The 17,966-nt window shown below is 39.2% G+C and overlaps 1 protein-coding gene and 1 pseudogene across 8 annotated transcripts in view; one reads left to right on the top strand and one right to left on the bottom strand.

The window, feature by feature from the left end:
• The window catches only part of CPEB1 (cytoplasmic polyadenylation element binding protein 1), a 111,236-nt gene that overhangs the window by 44,367 nt on the left and 48,903 nt on the right, over nt 1-17,966 (bottom strand). The window lies entirely within an intron of this gene.
• LOC101027919 (protein mago nashi homolog 2 pseudogene) lies at nt 2,659-3,191 on the top strand (annotated as a pseudogene).

Genomic DNA, 17,966 nt, shown 5'->3' with positions numbered 1-17,966 from the left:
CGGTATGGTAATCTTTTTCTTCTCTATGTATATGGTAAGGCAGGACTCTCCAACTGCTGAGGGAACAACAGAAGGATAGTATCCCTGTCAAGAATTCACCCGTCAAGAATTTTTAAAATATAAAAACTCTTCAAGTTGGTAATTCTATTATAAGAATCTCTCTAAAAACTCATAAATGCTAAGAAATATTTACCTACAAAGATACCTATCACAATGCAATCAACTGTAAAAATTCCCTCAAAATGGACTCCAAACTTAGCCATTAAAATACATACCTCAGCATATGACAAAGGAGAATGCTAAGTGGTTGGGGAAAGAGAGTAAGTTGTATATAAGGCAAAATTACAGCTGCACGAAGGTATTAAGAAATATGGAGAAAAACTGAAAGTCATCAAAAACAATTGAATAAGCACGTATAACTAATGGCATTAAAAAATTTTTATAGCAAACTACTCAAAAACATTTCAGATAATTTTAAGGAATTAAAATCTGGGTATGGCTGACAAAGAAATTCACGATACATATTTAAAGTAGTACATTTAAAGATGAGCTGTCTTCTTTTAAGAAAATAATTCAGCAAAAAAACTTCTGGGATGCTATTTGGTCATATGTTTTAAGAGTATGTTTATACCTAAGTACAAACATTCAGAAGTAGTTCAGTACTTCTAAGATTCTACTATAAGGACAATGGTCAATTTTTGTTTGTTTTGAGACAGGGTCTGGCTCTGTTGCACAGGCTGGAATGCAATTGTGTGATCTCGACTCATTTCTCTACCGATATGCATTCAGGCTGTTTCCAGTTGTTTTTATTTCTTCTACAAATAAAGCAGTGAACACCCATCAACATTCATCTTTACTTACTTGGGCAAGCATACTTGATAAATGCATACACTTCACAATCTAGCATATTTAAAATTGATAGGTATCGGTCGCAATTGACCCAAGAGCCACACCAGTTTAAATTCCCAACTATATGAGAACTATTTCTTTGCACTCTTGCCAAAGTTTACTTTTTATGAACATGACAGGTAAACAAAGAATCCATTGTTTAAGTCAATGACGGGATTCTGAGCTGAAGGACACGGAGTCTACCATATGTTCTTAAGACTGAGTATTTTTTCATGTTAATTGTCCCCCTTCCCCCGTCATGTTCCTCATCTTAGAAAACAGATCCACATTAATGTGCCAGACAAAATTTGATTCCTTTCTTTCTCATTCCCTACAATCAAGTCTTGTTAAACCTAAACCTTAAAATTTACACAAAATCTGTCTACTTAATTTGTCTCCGTTATTACCATACCAGTCCAAGCCAACACACTTCTCACCTGAACTATTGCAATAGCTTCCTGCTGTCACTTGTGCTTTGTCACTCAACACTTCCAACCCACTGGAAAGCCCTGTACCCCTTAAAAATCCTAAGTTCAGGTCCACACCAAGGCCCTGCTGTTTGCTCTGCTTATGATACTCCTGCTCTGTGGCCTTAAACCAGTTTCTCTGCATGGTTGGCTACTTGTTATTCAGTCTTCAGCTTAAATGTTACTTTCTGAGAGAGAGACCTCAATTGCACGTGGGCCAGCAGTTTAATCACTAACTCCCCATCCTAATTCCTTACCATATCCCCTTGCTTAGTTTTCGTATTACTGAATATAATTTAAAATTGTGGCCTGGCATGGTAGCTCACGCCTATAATCCCAGCACTTTGGGAGGCTGAGGCGGGTGGATTACTTGAAGTCAGGAGTTTGGGACCAGCCTGGCCAACATGGTGAAAACTTGTCTCTGCTAAAAATAAAAATTAGTTGAGTGTAGTGGCACACACCCATAGTTTCAGCTACTTGGGAGGCTGAGGCAGGAGAATCGCCTGAACCCTGGAAGTGGAGGTTGCAGTGAGCTGAGACTGCACCACTGTACTCTAGCCTGGGCAACAGAGCAAGACTCCATTTCAAAAAGAAAGAGATAAAGAGAAAGAAAGAGAAAGAGAAAAGAAAGGAAAAAGGAGAGAGAAAGTGAGTGAAGAGGGAGAGAGAAAGAGAAAAACGGAAGGAAGGAGGGAGGGAGGGAATAAATAAACTGTATTACAGTCGACCCTCCCTACCTGTGGGTTCCACATCTGTGGATTCAACAAACCGCGTATCAAAAAAAAAAAAAATTTTTTTTTTTTTGAGTCGGAGTTTCGCTCTTGTTACCCAGGCTGGAGTGCAATGGCGCGATCTCGGCTCACCGCAACCTCCGCCTCCCGGGTTCAGGCAATTCTCCTGCCTCAGCCTCCTGAGTAGCTGGGATTACAGGCACGCGCCAACATGACCAGCTAAGTTTTTGTATTTTTAGTAGAGACGGAGTTTCACCATGTTGACCAGGATGGTCTCGATCTCTTGACCTCGTGATCCACCCACCTTGGCCTCCCAAAGTGCTGGGATTACAGGCGTGAGCCACCGCGCCAGGCCAAAAATATTTTTTTAAAAATATATATATTTTTTAAAATATATATACAGGAAGACATGCGGGTTCTTTGCAAATACTGTACCATTTTACATCAGGGACTTCAGCATCTGTGGATCTGGGTATGTACAGGAGGTCCTGGATCCTCTAGAAATAACCAGGGAAAACTTTTGTTTCTACTCCACTATAGGTCTGTAGTTAGAAATGCAAAAATCGGTCACTGCAAGGCGCCGGGCGACACGTTGTCTCGGTTTTCGGCGGGCTTACCAGGGACGAAAATGTCTATGGCCAGCGATTTCTACCTGCACTACTACGTAGGGCACAAGGGCAAGTTTGGGCACGAGTTTCTGGAGTTCGAATTTCGGCCAGACGGAAAGCTTAGATATGCCAACAGCAGCAATTACAAAAATGATGTCATGATCAGAAAAGAGGCTTATGTGCACAAGAGTGTAATGGAAGAACTGAAGAGAATTATTGATGACAGTGAAATTACAAAAGAAGATGATGCTTTGTGGCCTCCCCCTGACAGGGTTGGCTGACAGGAGCTTGAAATTGTCATTGGAGATGAGCACATATCTTTTACCACATCAAAAATAGGTTCTCTTATTGATGTAAATCAGTCAAAGGATCCTGAAGGCCTTGGAGTATTTTACTATTTGGTACAAGACTTGAAATGTTTAGTTTTCAGTCTCATTGGATTACACTTCAAGATTAAACCAATTTAAATTCCAAAAAAAAAAAAAAAAAAAGAAATGCAAAAATCGTAGCTTTTCTACAGGACAGAAGACACAGTATTTGCCCTGTTCACATCTGTATCCACAACACCTAGAACAGTTTATACTGTTCACATCTGTATCCACAACACCTAGAACAGTTTATTAGATGTTGACTAAAAGAAGTGCAGAACAGTCTTTTCATATGCGTCCCCCCACCAACTTTTAAGAAGATAAAGTTGTTAGTCTCATTAATTCCTAAGAAAACTCTTTAAGAAAGTTAACCTACAGTTACCCATCACACAGATTTTTTTCCTCCTTGGTCACATATTCACCTAATTATATAATTCAATGATTTTTAATACATTCAGAATTCTGGAATCATTACAATTTTAGTGTACTCCATCATCCCCAAAAGAAACCTGTATCCTTTCAGACGAGATCAGGCACACTCAGGGTGGTATGGCTGTAGACAGAAACCTGTATCCTTTCAACAGTTGCTCTCTGGGAGTTTTTTGTTTTTTTAAACATTTAAGTTCAGTGGTACATGTGCAGGTTTGCTACATGGGTAAACTCATGTCACAGGAATTTGTTGTACAGATTATTTTACCACCCAGGTATTATGTCCAGTACCCAATGCTTTTTTTTCTGAACCTCTCTCTTCTCCAACCCACCACACTCAAATAGACCCCAGTGTCTATTATTACCCTCTGTGTCTGTATGTCACCATTTAGCTCCCACTTGTAAGAACATGATATTTTGATTTTTCAATCCTGTGTTAGTTTGCTAAGAATTATGACCTCTAGCTCTATCTATGTTCCTATCAAGGGCATGATCTCCTCCTCCTTCATGGCTGTGTTGTATTCCATGGTGTGTATGTACCACATTTTCTTTATCCAGTCTACTATTGATGGGCATTTAGGTTGATTGCATGTCTCTACTATGGTGAACAGTGCTGCAATATTGTTCACAATATATGTGTGCATGTGTTTTTATGGTAGAACAATTTATATTCCTTTGGGTATATACCCAGTAATGGGATTGCTGGGTTGAACGCTGGTTCTGTTTTTAACTCTTTTGAGGAATCACTACACTGTTTTTCCACAATGACTGAACTAATATATATTCCCCATCACCACCTTCTGGTGTGAGTGAGATGGTATCTTAATGTGGCTTTGATTTTCATTTCTGTTTTTTGTTTTGTTTTGAGACAAAGTCTCGCCCTGTCACCCAGGATGGAGTGCAGTGGCATGATCTCGGCTAATTGCAACCTCTGCCTCTCAGGTTCAAATGATTCTCATGCCTCAGCCTCCCACGTAGCTAGGATTACAGGAGCCTGCCACCATGCCCAGCTAATTTTTGTAGTTTTTAGTAGAGATGGGGCTTCACCATGTTGGCCAGGCTGGTCTTAACTCCTGACCTCAGGTGATCTGCCCACCTCAGCCTCTCAAAGTCCTGGAATTACAGGCATAAGTCACTGCGCCCAGCTTGAGTTTCACCTAATTATCAGTAATAAAGCTTTTTTTCCATATGCTTATTGTCCACATGTATGTCTTCTTTTAAAAGGTGTCTGTTCATGTCCTTTTTAGGACACTATCATTTCCCTCCAACCTCTCCCACCCCTAGGCAACCATGAATCTATTTTCTGTCTCTGCAGATTTACCTATTCTGGATATTTCACATAAATTAGATCATACAATGTTTAAAAAAATTTTTTCACTTATCATGTTTTTAAATTCATAATTGTTTTAGCATATATCAGAACTACTTTTTTGTGTGTGACAGGGTCTCACTCTGTCACCCAGGCTAGAGTACAGTGGCATTATCTTGGCTCACTGCAACCTCTACCTCCCAGGTTTAAACCATTCTCCCACTTCAGCCTACTACAGTAGTGTGCCACCACGCCTGGCTAATTTTCATATTTTTTGTAGAGATGGGGTTTTGCCATGTTTTCCAGGCTGGTCTTGAACTCTGGCTCAAGCGATCTGCCCGCCTCAGCCTCCCAAAGCGCTTGGATTACAGGCATGAGCCACCACGCCTGGACAGAACTTCATTTCTTTTTATTGCCAAATAACATTTTATTGAATGGAAATATGGGTATACCTTGGAGATATTGTAGGTTCAGTCCCAGACCACCTCAAAATGAATATTCCAATAAAGTTAGTTTCACAACCTTTTTGGTTTCCCAGTGCATATGAAAGTTATTTTTAGGCCATGTATGGTGGCTCATGCCTGTAATCTCAGCACTTTGGGAGGCCAAGGTGGGTGGATCGCTTGAGCTCATGAGTTTGAGACCAGCCTAGGCAACAAGGTGACAGAACCAGACCTGGTCTCAAAAAAAAAAAAAAAAAAAAAAAGTTATTTTTATACTATGGTCTATTAAATGTATATATCATAATTTTAAAACACTTTATTGCTGAAGAATCCTAACAATTATCAGAGACTTCAGTGAGTCAATGCTGGCGGAGGGTCTTGCCTCAATGTGCATGGCTGCTGACTTATAAGGGTGGTGGGTTGCTGAAGGCTGGGTTAGCTGTGGCAATTTCTTAAAATAAGACAACCATGATGTTTGCTGCATAGTTGGATTTTTCCTTTCATGAAAGATTTCTTTGTATCATGTGATGCTGTTTGACAGCATTTTACCCACCACAGGAGAACTTTCTTTTTTTTTTTTTTTTTTTTTTTTTTTTTTTTTTTTTTTTTTTTTTTTTTTTTTGGAGACGGAGTTTCGCTCTTGTTACCCAGGCTGGAGTGCAATGGCGCGATCTCGGCTCACCGCAACCTCCGCCTCCTGGGTTCAAGCAATTCTCCTGCCTCAGCCTCCTGAGTAGCTGGGATTACAGGCACACACCACCATGCCCAGCTAATTTTTTGTATTTTTAGTAGAGACGGGGTTTCACCTTGTTGACCAGGATGGTCTCGATCTCTCGACCTCGTGATCCACCCGCCTCGGCCTCCCAAAGTGCTGGGATTACAGGCTTGAGCCACCGCGCCCGGTCAAGGAGAACTTTCAAAATTTGAATCAAACCTCTCAAACTCTGCTTCTGCTTTATCAACTAAGTTTATGTGAAATTCTAAGTCCTTTGTTGTCTTATCACCAAAAATGTTCATACCATCTGCACCAGGAGTAGATTCTATCAAGAAACCATTCATCTGTAAGAAGCTATTTTCATCTGTTCAAGTTTTATGAGATTACAGCCAATTCAGTCACACCTTCAGGCTCCGCTTTTCATTCTACTTCTCTTGCTATTTCCACACCTATGTAGCTACTTCTTCCTCTAAAGTATTGAACCCCGAAAGTCATCCATGAAGTTTGGAATCAACTTCTTCCAAACTCCTGTTCATGTTTATCTTTTGACCTTCTTCCATTAATCGAAAATGTTCTTAACAGCTTCTAGAAAAACGAATCCTTTCCAGAAAGTTTTCTCAGATCCATCAAAGGAATCACTATCGATGGCAGCTCTAGCTTTATGAAATGTATTTCTTAAACAATAAGACTTGAAAGTCAAAATTATTCTTTGATCCACAGGCTGCAGAACTGATCTTGTGTTAGCAGGCATGAAATCATTAACCTCCTTGTACATCTCAGAGCTTCAGTGACATTGTTACTCGAGCTCTGATGGAGCACTGTTAATGAGTACTAATATTATGAAAGGAATCCCTTTTTTTCTGAGCAGTTAAGTCTCAACAGTGGGCTTTAAACATTCAGTTAGCCATACTGCAAACAGATGTGCTGCCATAACTTTATTGTTCCATTTATAGAACACAGGTAGAGTAGATTTAGCATGTTTCTTAATGGTCCTAGAATATTCAGAATGGTCAGTAAGCACAACTTAAAGAGGCCAGCTTCATTAGCCTGTAACAAGAGAATTAGCCTGTTCTTAAAAGCTTTGAAGCCAGAAACAGACTCTTCCTCTTTAGCTAGGAAAGTCCTAGATGACATCTTCTAAAAGAAGGCTGTGTTCATCTACATTGAGAATCTGTTGTTGAGTGTAGCCATCTTACCACTTATCTTAGCTAGATCTTCTGAATAACTTGCTGCAGCTTCTCCATCAGTACTTGCTGCTTCATCTTGCACATTTATGTTACAGAGACAGATGGATGGACGGGACGGATGGATGGAAGGATGGAAAGGAGGAAGGGAGGGAGGGAGGAAAAAGAAAAACCTCATGAACCAACCTCTGCTAGCTTCCAAATTTTCTTATGCAGCTTCCTTACCTCTCTCAGTCTCCACAGAAGAGAAGAGTGTTAGAGATTTCCTCTGGATTAGGCTTTGGCTTAAGGGAATGTTGTAGCTGATCTGATCTTCTACCCAGACCACTCAAACTTTCCCATATCAGCAAAAAGCCTGTCTCATTTTCTTATTATTCATGTGCTTACTGGAGTAGCCCTTTTAGTTTACTGCAGGAACTTGTGATTTGCATTCACAACTTCACTATTTGGATCAAGAGGCCTAACTTTCAGCCTACCATGGCTTTTGACATGCCTTCCTCACTAAGCTTAATCATTTCCAGTCTTTCATTTAAACTAAGAGACATGTGACTCTTCCCTTCACTTGAACACTTAGAGACCATTGTAGGGTTATTAATTGGCCTAATTTCAATTTTGTTGTGTCTCAGGGAATAGGGAGGCCCAAGAAAAGTGGGAGAGACAGGAGAATGGTCGACTGGTAGAGCAGTCACAGCACACACATTTATCAATTAAGTTCAGCATGTTACATGGGAATCATTTGTGGCACGCCAAAACAATTACAACAGTGGCAAAGCAATAGTTCAAAAAAAAAAAGATGAAAATATTGGGAGAATTACCAGAATGTAGCACAGAAACATGAAGTAAGCACATACTTTTTGAAAAATGGCACCAACAGATTTGTCCAACACAGAATTACCACAAACCTTACATTTGTGTAAAATGGTGTATCTGTGAGGTGTGATAAAAATAAAACACAGTAATATGAGGTATGCCAATACTACATTCTGTTCATCCATTCACCACCGGTTAATAGACATTTAGGTTGTTTCCACATTTGGGATATTATGAACAACATACCGAAGAAGGGAATTTAATAGGACAGTCTATTCCATATTAGGCTGGGACCCCCCCCCCAAATTAACAAATACAAGTTTTTGTATGAACATGCATTTTCATTTCAGTACATACCTGGGAGTAAATTTCTGGGTCACATGGTGATTTTTTTATTTAACCTTCAGTAACTGCCAAATTGTTTTCCAAAGCAGCTGCAACATTTCTCATTAGCAATATATGAGAGTTTCACTTTTTCTACATCCTAATCAACAATTGTTACTGCCTTCTTGCTACAGGTATCCTACCAGGTGTAAAGAGGCTCCACTGTTCAAAGATTAGACAATCTAAACAAAAAAGGGTAACTGCAATGGATCAAGACTCATCAAACACATTAAATCCATGAGTTCACAATGATACTAAAAAACAACTTAGTGGTCAACTTTGGAGAATGCCAGAGAATCAGCTCAATATTATGAAGGAAAGTAAAGAAAAATAATCAAGCATTTAATTGTGCTTGATTATTTGAAGAAATATTCTCTTCTAGTTTATCAAATAGTTGATGAAATTAAGTTTATTTTTTATAAAAGCATATCAACTAATAAACTAAAAACTGAGAGAATTAGAAAACTGCAATTTGGCAACCCCTTATGTATGTATCTAGGTAGTGACCACCTAGATTTCACTAGACAGAAGTACTCAATATCACCTGCTAAGTATTCTTGCTAAGAAAGTCAAACCTAAGTCTGCTGAAGTCTCTAGCTATAATCACCAACCAATTAATAGAAAACACAGGTGGCCGAGAGATATGTTAAGGACTGCCATGAGAATGCAGTCAGTAAAATCTATACTGCAGATAATTCCAGAGAACACATGACCTACTTTTCTCAAAAAATAAATTACAGCAGGAGGCAGATGGAGAAAGTAACTCCAGACTAAAAGCAATGTGAGACATAAACAATCACAACCCTAACAATCACAGAATCACAATCCTATTCCTGAAAGATTCAAAAAACTATTAGGCCTAATTTTCACTAAAGCTCACAAAAAATATAGCAGTTAATACAAGCAAGTGTGTGGTGAAACTTGGACTGATTCATACTCTTGATGGCATAACATTCTGACTGAATTCACTTGCAAATAAACTTTTTACATGAGAGGATTTAACTTGCAAATAAAAGTATTAATAAGCTTTTAATCTGAGGAAAAAAAACAAAATATAGAAAACATATGTACTAAAAAGTTCATTTAAATGTTCATAACAGGCCAGGCACTGCATCTCACACTTGTAATCCTAGCACTTTGGGAGACCGAGGCAGGTAGATTGCTTGAGGCCAGGACTTGGAACTCCTGGCCAACATGGCAAAACCCCATCTCTACTAAAAATACAAAAAATAGCTGGGCATGGTGGCACACTCCACCCTAGCCGAGGCATGAGAATCACTTGAACCCAGGAGGCAGAGGTTACAGTGAGCTGAGATTGTGCCTCTACACCCCAACCTGAGCGACAGAGGGAGACACTGTTTCAAAAAAAAAAAAAATGTTGATTACAATATTATTTATAGCAAGAAGGTACCCAGGAAGCATGATGTTTTATTTACATGGCAAGGAAAGGATAAGAACTGTTAGGTAGTTTTGATACATCCTCTTGACATATTTAAGTCATTAACATGGAAGATAATCTACCAACAAACAAAAATACTCATGTCAGGCTTAAGATACCAGGATGAACACATATTATAGCTTCCCCTTCATTCTCCAATGCTAAAATGCCAATTTTAAAGAAACTTTAACCATATTAGAAAACAAAAAAAGATATCCTTGGTGTGCCAAAATCATGAAGAATCCTGAAAATAAGAAATATAAAGCTGGACACCGTGGCTCACACCTGTAATCCCAGTGCTTGGGAGGCTGAGGGAGGTGGATTGCTTGAGCCCAGAAGTTCAAGATCAGACTGGACAACACAGGGAGACCTCAACTCTACAAAAAAAAAAAAAATTTAATGGGGTATAGTGGCACATGCTTATAGTCCCAGCTACTTGGGAAGCTGAGGTTGGAGAATCAACTGGGCCTGGGAGGTCGAGGCTGCAGTGAGCAGTGATCACACCATGTGACTCCAGCCTACATGGTAAGAATGAGACCCTGTCTCAAAAAAACAATAACCAAGAAAATACAACAAGCAAGACAGATGGATTCAAACTGGGAGGAGGAAACATTGAAAGAAGACTGTTACAAAACAGGAGAGCTGCTCTGGATATTGCACAGCTTAAGAGGTGTATAAAAGGAGTTACTTACAGGACTATTGACAATGACTGAGTTGGAAGGGCCCAGTAGAAGCAGACAGGCTGATTCTACTACTTCACCTGAGAACCAGGAACCTGATGATATCCAGGAGGGATGATGAGACTACATATCCAAAAGTTTTGCTACTATTACATCTCTCCCTTGTAACTTCCCATCCTGAGAGCAGGCTAGAATAAACCTACACATCATTTGCACAAAAGGTTTCTCGGGCATTTCAAAAACAAACATCATTTAAGCTAGGAGTGGTGGCTCACGCCTGTAATCCCAACACTTTTGGAGGCTGAAGTGGGTGGATCACCTGAGGTCAGGAATTCGAGACCAGCCTGGCCAACATGTCAACTCTCATCTCTACTGAAACTACAAAAATCAGCCAAGTACGGTGGTACACATATGTAATCCAAGCTACTAGGGAGGCTGAGATATAAGAACTGCTTGAACATGGGAGGTGAAGGTTGCAGTGAGCGGAGATCATGCCAGTGCTCTCCAGACTGAGCAACAGAGAAAAACTCCTTTGTCAAAAAAACAAAACAGGCTGGGCACAGTGGCTCACGCCTATAATCCCAGCACTTTGGGGAAGCCAAGGCGGGTGGATCGTCTGAGGTCAGGAGTTTGAGACCAGCCTGACCAACATGGTGAAACCCCATCTCTACTAAAAATGCAAAAATTAGCTGGGCATGGTGGCAGGTACCTGTAATCCCAACTACTCAAGAGGCTGAGGTAGGAGAATCGCTTGAACTGCAGAGGGTGCAGTGAGCCAAGATCACACCACTGCACTCCAGCCTGGGTGACAGAGTGAGACTCTGTCCCAATAAAAAACCAAAACAAACAAAAACCCAAAGGCCATTTAAAAATACAAATTACAACCAATATTGACCAAATATTTTCAGAAAACCAATAGATTGAATGTGGCAGCAACCTTAACATAAACCTACTACCTTTCCCACAATGTATATACCTACTGTGTAACCATAAAAATTAAAGGTAAAAAAAAATTAACTCATATCTTAAGGAAATGAAGGATAATAAAGCCAAAAGCATAAGATTTTAAGACAAAAATTCCCCCAAAGATACCAGATGATTGCTGGAGACCTTGGAAGTTAAAATTTGATTATTTTAATAAAGCTGACAAATAGTCTGACTGGTATAATGTTCACAAATGAAAAACTTAATTAGGTGGAAAGAAAAAGTTCTCTCAAATTATGCAGGAGAATAAAAATGTTGAAAAATATAAGAAGATTGGAAAAACTCATCACTACCACTCAACTGGACATGTTCCTAGTGTCTAGTACTAGAGGAGAATTGAATAAGTACTAGTACTAGAGGAGAATTGAAATAAAGCTTAAATCAGAATTTTAAACTATTTGAGTTCCATTTCCAATAAAGGCTGGCAAAGTTATTCAAACTAACCTTCTTTCTGGAAAAAAAAAATGCTAACAATAAATAGGGACATCATCTTAAAAGCACCTGAAATCTTACAGAACAGAACTGCTAATCCAAATTCTTTTTTTTTTTTTTTTTTTTTTTTTTTGAGTCGGAGTCTTGCTCTGTCGCCAGGCTAGAGTGCAGTGGCACAATCTCGGCTCACTGTAACCTCCGCCTCCTGGGTTCAAGCGATTCTTCCGCCTCAGCCTCCTGAGAAACTGGGACAACAGGTGTGTGCCACCACACCCGGCTAATTTTTGTATTTTTAGTAGAGACAGGGTTTCATAATGGTGAGAATGGTCTTGATCTCTTGACCTCATGATCCGCCCGCCTCGGCCTCCCAAAGTGCTGAGATTACAGGCGTGAGCCACTGCGCCAGGCCTAATCCAAATTCTTTAAAACAAAAACACAGCCGGGCGCGGTGGCTCAAGCCTGTAATCCCAGCACTTTGGGAGGCCGAGGCGGGTGGATCACAAGGTCCAGAGATCGAGACCATCCTGGTCAACATGGTGAAACCCCGTCTCTACTAAAAATACAAAAAATTAGCTGGGCGTGGTGGGTGCCTGTAATCCCAGCTACTTAGGAGGCTGAGGCAGGAGAATTGCCTGAACCCAGGAGGTGGAGGTTGCGGTGAGCCGAGATCGCGCCATTGCACTCCAGCCTGGGTAACAAGAGCGAAAACTCCTCCTCAAAAAAAAAAACAAAAAACAAAAACAAAAACAAACAACAACAACAAACAAACAAACAAAAAAACAGGCAAGCACTCCCCTACCTCAAAAAAGCACAATACCAGAACACCAAAGTCATTTTTAGTCTATGATGGAATCTCTTTGCCCACCTCAGCGAAGTTGGGTTTTGTTTCTATAGTCCCAAGAGGCAAAGGAAAAGAAGTCAAGGTTCAAAACACATTCAAGAAGGGAATTTAATAAGACAGCCTATCCACATTAAGCTGGGACCCCCCCACCAAGTTACCTACAACCAGAATAAAACCAGGGCCCCAAATCTCCTGCCCTGATCTCTAAAATTTAAAACCTCAAAGATGGAGTTTAACAACTAAATGATGTACAATAGGGCAAAAGCAGTAAACTAGAATACAGAATGAAAATTTATACAATAAGGGAGACACAAAAAAGTAGAGAATACCAAAGAGACCATGGATAGAATGACAAAGTAGAATAAATATTTAACTACAGACTCCCAGAAGAGGAGAAAAATGAGGCACAGGAAATATATGAGAAGATAATGGTGGTAAAGTGAGTAATCAAAGATACCAGTCTGTACACATAAGAAATCTAAAAACCCAAGGAAGAAAAATAAAAAGATAACCATATTTAAACTAAGAGTGAAACATCAGAAAACAAAGGGATAATTAAAACAAACAAGGAACAAAACAGAGAAAAAGGTTGCAAAAGAATGACTGACTTTTCAAAACCACTGAGGCCTGAACATGTTCAGTATATAGAGTGAAATGATAAATGCCAATTAAGAACTGCATAACCAGGAAATAGATCCTAAGAAACAAACATGAAAAATATATTTTCAAGAAAGATAAAGCTCACTCACTCCCAGCAGACTCAAAATAAAAATGTTCACCTTTAACACTAAATATGCTCCTTGAGCACAGTTAACCCACATGGAAGCACAAAAATTCAGGAAAAAAACAACAATGAAAAGAAGACACAACTAAGTCTAAGTAAATACTGACTATGTAAGATGCTTTGTTCTGGGATTCAAATATATACACAATTAAAATGTATAGTAGCAACAGCACAAAAGCAGTGGAGACAGAATAACAAGTTCTGCAAGGTCTTTGTATTTTCTATGAGTGATGAAAGCACTAATTTGTTAGATGCTAGTAAGTCAATGATAACCTGTTGTAATGCCTGGAGTAGCCACAAAAAGATCAGTAAATATGTTTACCACTTGTCAGACAAGGAGGCCATGGAAGAAAGAAAAAGGAATAGAACATGAATAACAAAGAAGACTCAGTAAAGATGATAGGTTTGAGCACAACAATAGTTAAACTATGTGGTTCTGGGGGGGGGGGTTGGGTGGGTTCTTCATCCTCTCTCATAAACTACATTTTTTTTTTTTTAAGAAGCCAGAACTTGTCACTTTTTTTCTTTTTCTTTAGACAGAGTTTTGCTCTATTGTCCAAGCTGGAGTGCAGTGGTACAATCTCAGCTCACTGCAATGTCCACCTCCCAGGTTCAAGCAATTCTCCTCCCTCAGCCTCCTAAGTGGCTGGGGTTGCAGGCAGGCACCGTAACATCCAGCTAATTTTTGTATTTTTAGTAGAGATGGGGTTTCGTCACATTGGTCAGGCTGGTCTGAAACTCCTGACCTCAGGTGATCCACCTGCCTTGGCCTCCCAAAGTGCTGGGATTACAGGTGTGAGCCACAGTGCCTGGCCGTAGAACTTGTCACTTCTAATATGAGGTCTTTTTAATTTAAAAACAAAAATACAGATTTTTACAGTGGGCACAGTGGCTCATGCCTGTAATCTCAGCACTTTGGGAGATCAAGACAGGTGGATCACCTGAAGTCAGGAGTCAGAGACCAGCCTAGCCAGCATGATGAAAACCCATCTCTACTAAAAATACAAAAATTAGCTGGGCATGGTGGCAGGTACCTGTAGTCCAAGCTACTCAAGAGGCTGAGACAGGAAAATCACTTGAACCCGAGAGGCAGAAGTTGCAGTGAACCGAGATTCCGAATTGCACTCCAGCCTGGGCGACAGAGCAAGACTCCATCTCAAATAATAATAATAAATAAAACTAAAATAAAACCAATGACCAGGGTAATAGTGAAATGGCAGAGTAAGAAGCTCTGAAAATTCTTTCTACATAAAACCATTGAGAACACTAGCAAAAAACTGTCACAATAAACTGTCAGACCCAAATTAAACCAAAGCTTGCAGAAATCTGGGTATTTGTTTAAAAAATAAAACCAGATGAATCTTGGTAAGAACAACATTCTTTGTGGCCTTTTAACTTGCACTATTCCCATACCTTCCTCCCTAGCTCTACTATAACCCTGAAAACCAGAAACCTGCAATCACAGTGAAAACTAGCAGCCTGGAAGCCACTGAAGGGACAAAACAGTTGAAGCTCAAGCCCTATCCTCAAAGAACTGTCATTACTTGACCTTTTAGACAGTTACACATAAGGCCCCACTTACCCGGTTGTCTTTATTTGACCTGCCTCAGAGTTCACCAAGTACAATCAGCCATTTCCTAGGAAAAGTTTGTTTAAAAAAAATCAGAGGCAATTATTAAATATCCCAGGTGCCTGAGGCAGTAGGTAACAGTTTTGGAACTCAACAGGCTAACCAAAAAAAGCTTAAAAGGCTGGGGAATGAAATATGAGGCTTTATTAAAGACTCTATTTTTAAAAAAAGTAAAAAGAAAAATAAATTCTGTAGTGTGGAGAGCTAAACAAAAAAAAAAAAAAAAGAAGAAGAAGAAGAAGAAGAAGAAAAGTAAAAACTCCATATATTTCTGGGAATCTAGGCTATCCTGCATGTTTTAAAGAATCCTTAGAAGGCCCTGAACTCTCACTTCTGGTTAACCTTGAGGCTCTGTACAAACAGGAAGTGAAGACTACTGCAGAGTTATAAACTGTCTGGCTCAGTGTGGAGGGCATACTGGGCCCCTTGTCAAAGACTGGGAAACTTACTGGTTCTAAGCACGTAAGGCAATTTCTGTCCATCATCAGATAAACAAGTAGAGATTTCAGTGGCCACATATGAAAAAAATCCAAAGTTTACAGAATTAGCTGAGAAAAGCCACGAAATGAACAACAAACAAGAACTCTTCAGCCTGTGGAGGAGGAATAACCCAATTTCTACATTTGCCACATTATTTCCAATGTCCATTTCTCAAGACAAAAGTTGTAAGACATTCAAGGAAACAAGTATGGCCCACTCATGAGGAAAAAATCGTTAGAAATTCTCCCTGACAAAGACCACATATTACATGTATTAGACAAAGACTACTTATTTTAAATATGTTTGAAGAGCTAAAGGATATCATATCTGGCTGTGCATAGTGGCTCTGTAATCCCAGCACTTTGGGAGGCCAAGGAAAGAAGGATAACTTGAGGCCAGGAGTTCAAGAAAGCCTGGGTAACACAGTAAGATTCCACTGCTACAAAAAACAAAACAGAAACAAGAAACCGTATCTAAGGAACTAAAGGAAAGTATGAGAATGTCTCACCAAATAGTGAATATCACTAAAGAGACAGAAATTACATCTAAAAAAGAACCAGTTAGAAACTCTGGAGCTGAAAGGTACAATAACTGAAATGAAAAATTCACTACAGGACTCAACAGCAGACTTGAAAAAGAACGAGGAAGGTTGAAGATAGAGACAATGACATTACCCAGTCTGAGGAAGAGAAAGAACAGAGCCTCAAGGATATCTGGGATACAGTTAAGTATACCAAGATACACATTATTAGAAGTCCCAAAGGAGATGAGGAAAACAGACCAAAAGAATATGTGAAGAAATAATGGCAGAAAACACTGATGAAAAACATCAACCAACATATTCAAAAAATCCAATAAACTACAAGTAGGATAAGCTCAAAGAGACCTACACCAAAACACATTAAACTGTCAAAAGCCAAAAACAGAATGGGGAAAGCTACAACAGAGGAATAATCACCAAATATCACATACAAGGAATTTTCAATAACATTAATAGCTGATTTCTTACCAGAAACTATGGAGCCAGAAGGCAGTGAGATGACATATTGAGAGAGTTTAAAAAAAGAAACTCAACCTAGAATTTTATATCAGCAACATGATACTTCAAAAATGGAGAAATTAAGACATTCCCAGATAAAAAGAGTTTGTTACTAGCAGACAACAAATATTAAAGGGAGTCCTTCCTGGTGAAGTGAAAGAATGCTACAGTTACTTTAATCCACATAAAGTAGTAAGACCAAAAAAGGTAACTACATAGGTAAATATAAAAGACAGTATTTTTTGTCTAAATTTTTTTTCTCCTATCATACTTAGAAGATAACTGAACTGGGGTGGGATAAAAAGGTACTGGTCAAAGGGCACAAAGTTTTGATTAGGATGAAAATGTTCTGAAGGCCATTGTACAGAATAATGGTAACTGTAGTATAGTTGCATGCAACTATAAATATGTTGTATAGTTGTACTTGCTGAGAGAGATTTTAGATGTTCTCACCACAAAAATGTAAGTATGTGAGGTGATGAATATATTAGCAAAATCATTTCACAATTTATACATATATACTGCCATAAAGTTCTCATTTGTCAATTATATCTTACAGCTAGGAAGATAACAGATAGCTAAATAAAGTAATAATTATAAATCTATATTGATAGGCATACCATCTGTAAAGACATATTTGAATTACATTAACAGCACAAAAGGAGGAGAAAATGAAGTCATACTGGAGCAAAGTTTCTGTGTACTATTCAAAACAAAATCAGTATTATTGGACCTAGATTGTTAACATAAATTAAGATGCTAGTTCCAGCTGGGCATGATGGCTCACGGCTGTAATCCCAGCACTCTGGGAGGCCAAGGCAGGCAGATCACTGAGTTCAGGAGTTTGAGACCAGCCTGGCCAACATGGTGAAACCCCATTTCTACTAAAAATACAAAAAAAAAAAATTAGCCACGTGTGGTGACAGGCACCTGTAATCCCAGCTACTCAAGAGGCTGAGGCAGGAGAATTGCTCGAACCCAGGAGCCATAGGTTGCAGCGAGTCGAGATGGCACCACTTCACTCCAGCCTGGGTGACAGAGTAAGACTCTGTCTCAAAAATAGAAAAAAAAAAAAAAAAAAAAAAAAGCTAGTTTTTATTATATCCGCTAAGAAAATTAACTTAAAAATACACAGTAAAAGAGACTAGGTACAATGGTTTATGCCTGCAATCCCAGCACTTTGAGAAGCCATGGTGGGAAGATAACTTAAGGCCAGGAGTTTGAGACCAGCCTGAGTGACAGAGCAAGAATTTCTCTCTTAAAAAAGAAAAAAGAAACATATGTATCACAAGGAAATTAATAGGTCATGGGATTTTATACCA

Source organism: Saimiri boliviensis, chromosome 5, assembly GCF_048565385.1.
Source record: "Saimiri boliviensis isolate mSaiBol1 chromosome 5, mSaiBol1.pri, whole genome shotgun sequence".
In the NCBI taxonomy this organism is placed as follows: domain Eukaryota; kingdom Metazoa; phylum Chordata; class Mammalia; order Primates; family Cebidae; genus Saimiri; species Saimiri boliviensis.
The sequence above is the reverse complement of the archived record's forward strand: the minus strand, read 5'-3'. Positions and strand labels throughout refer to the sequence as shown.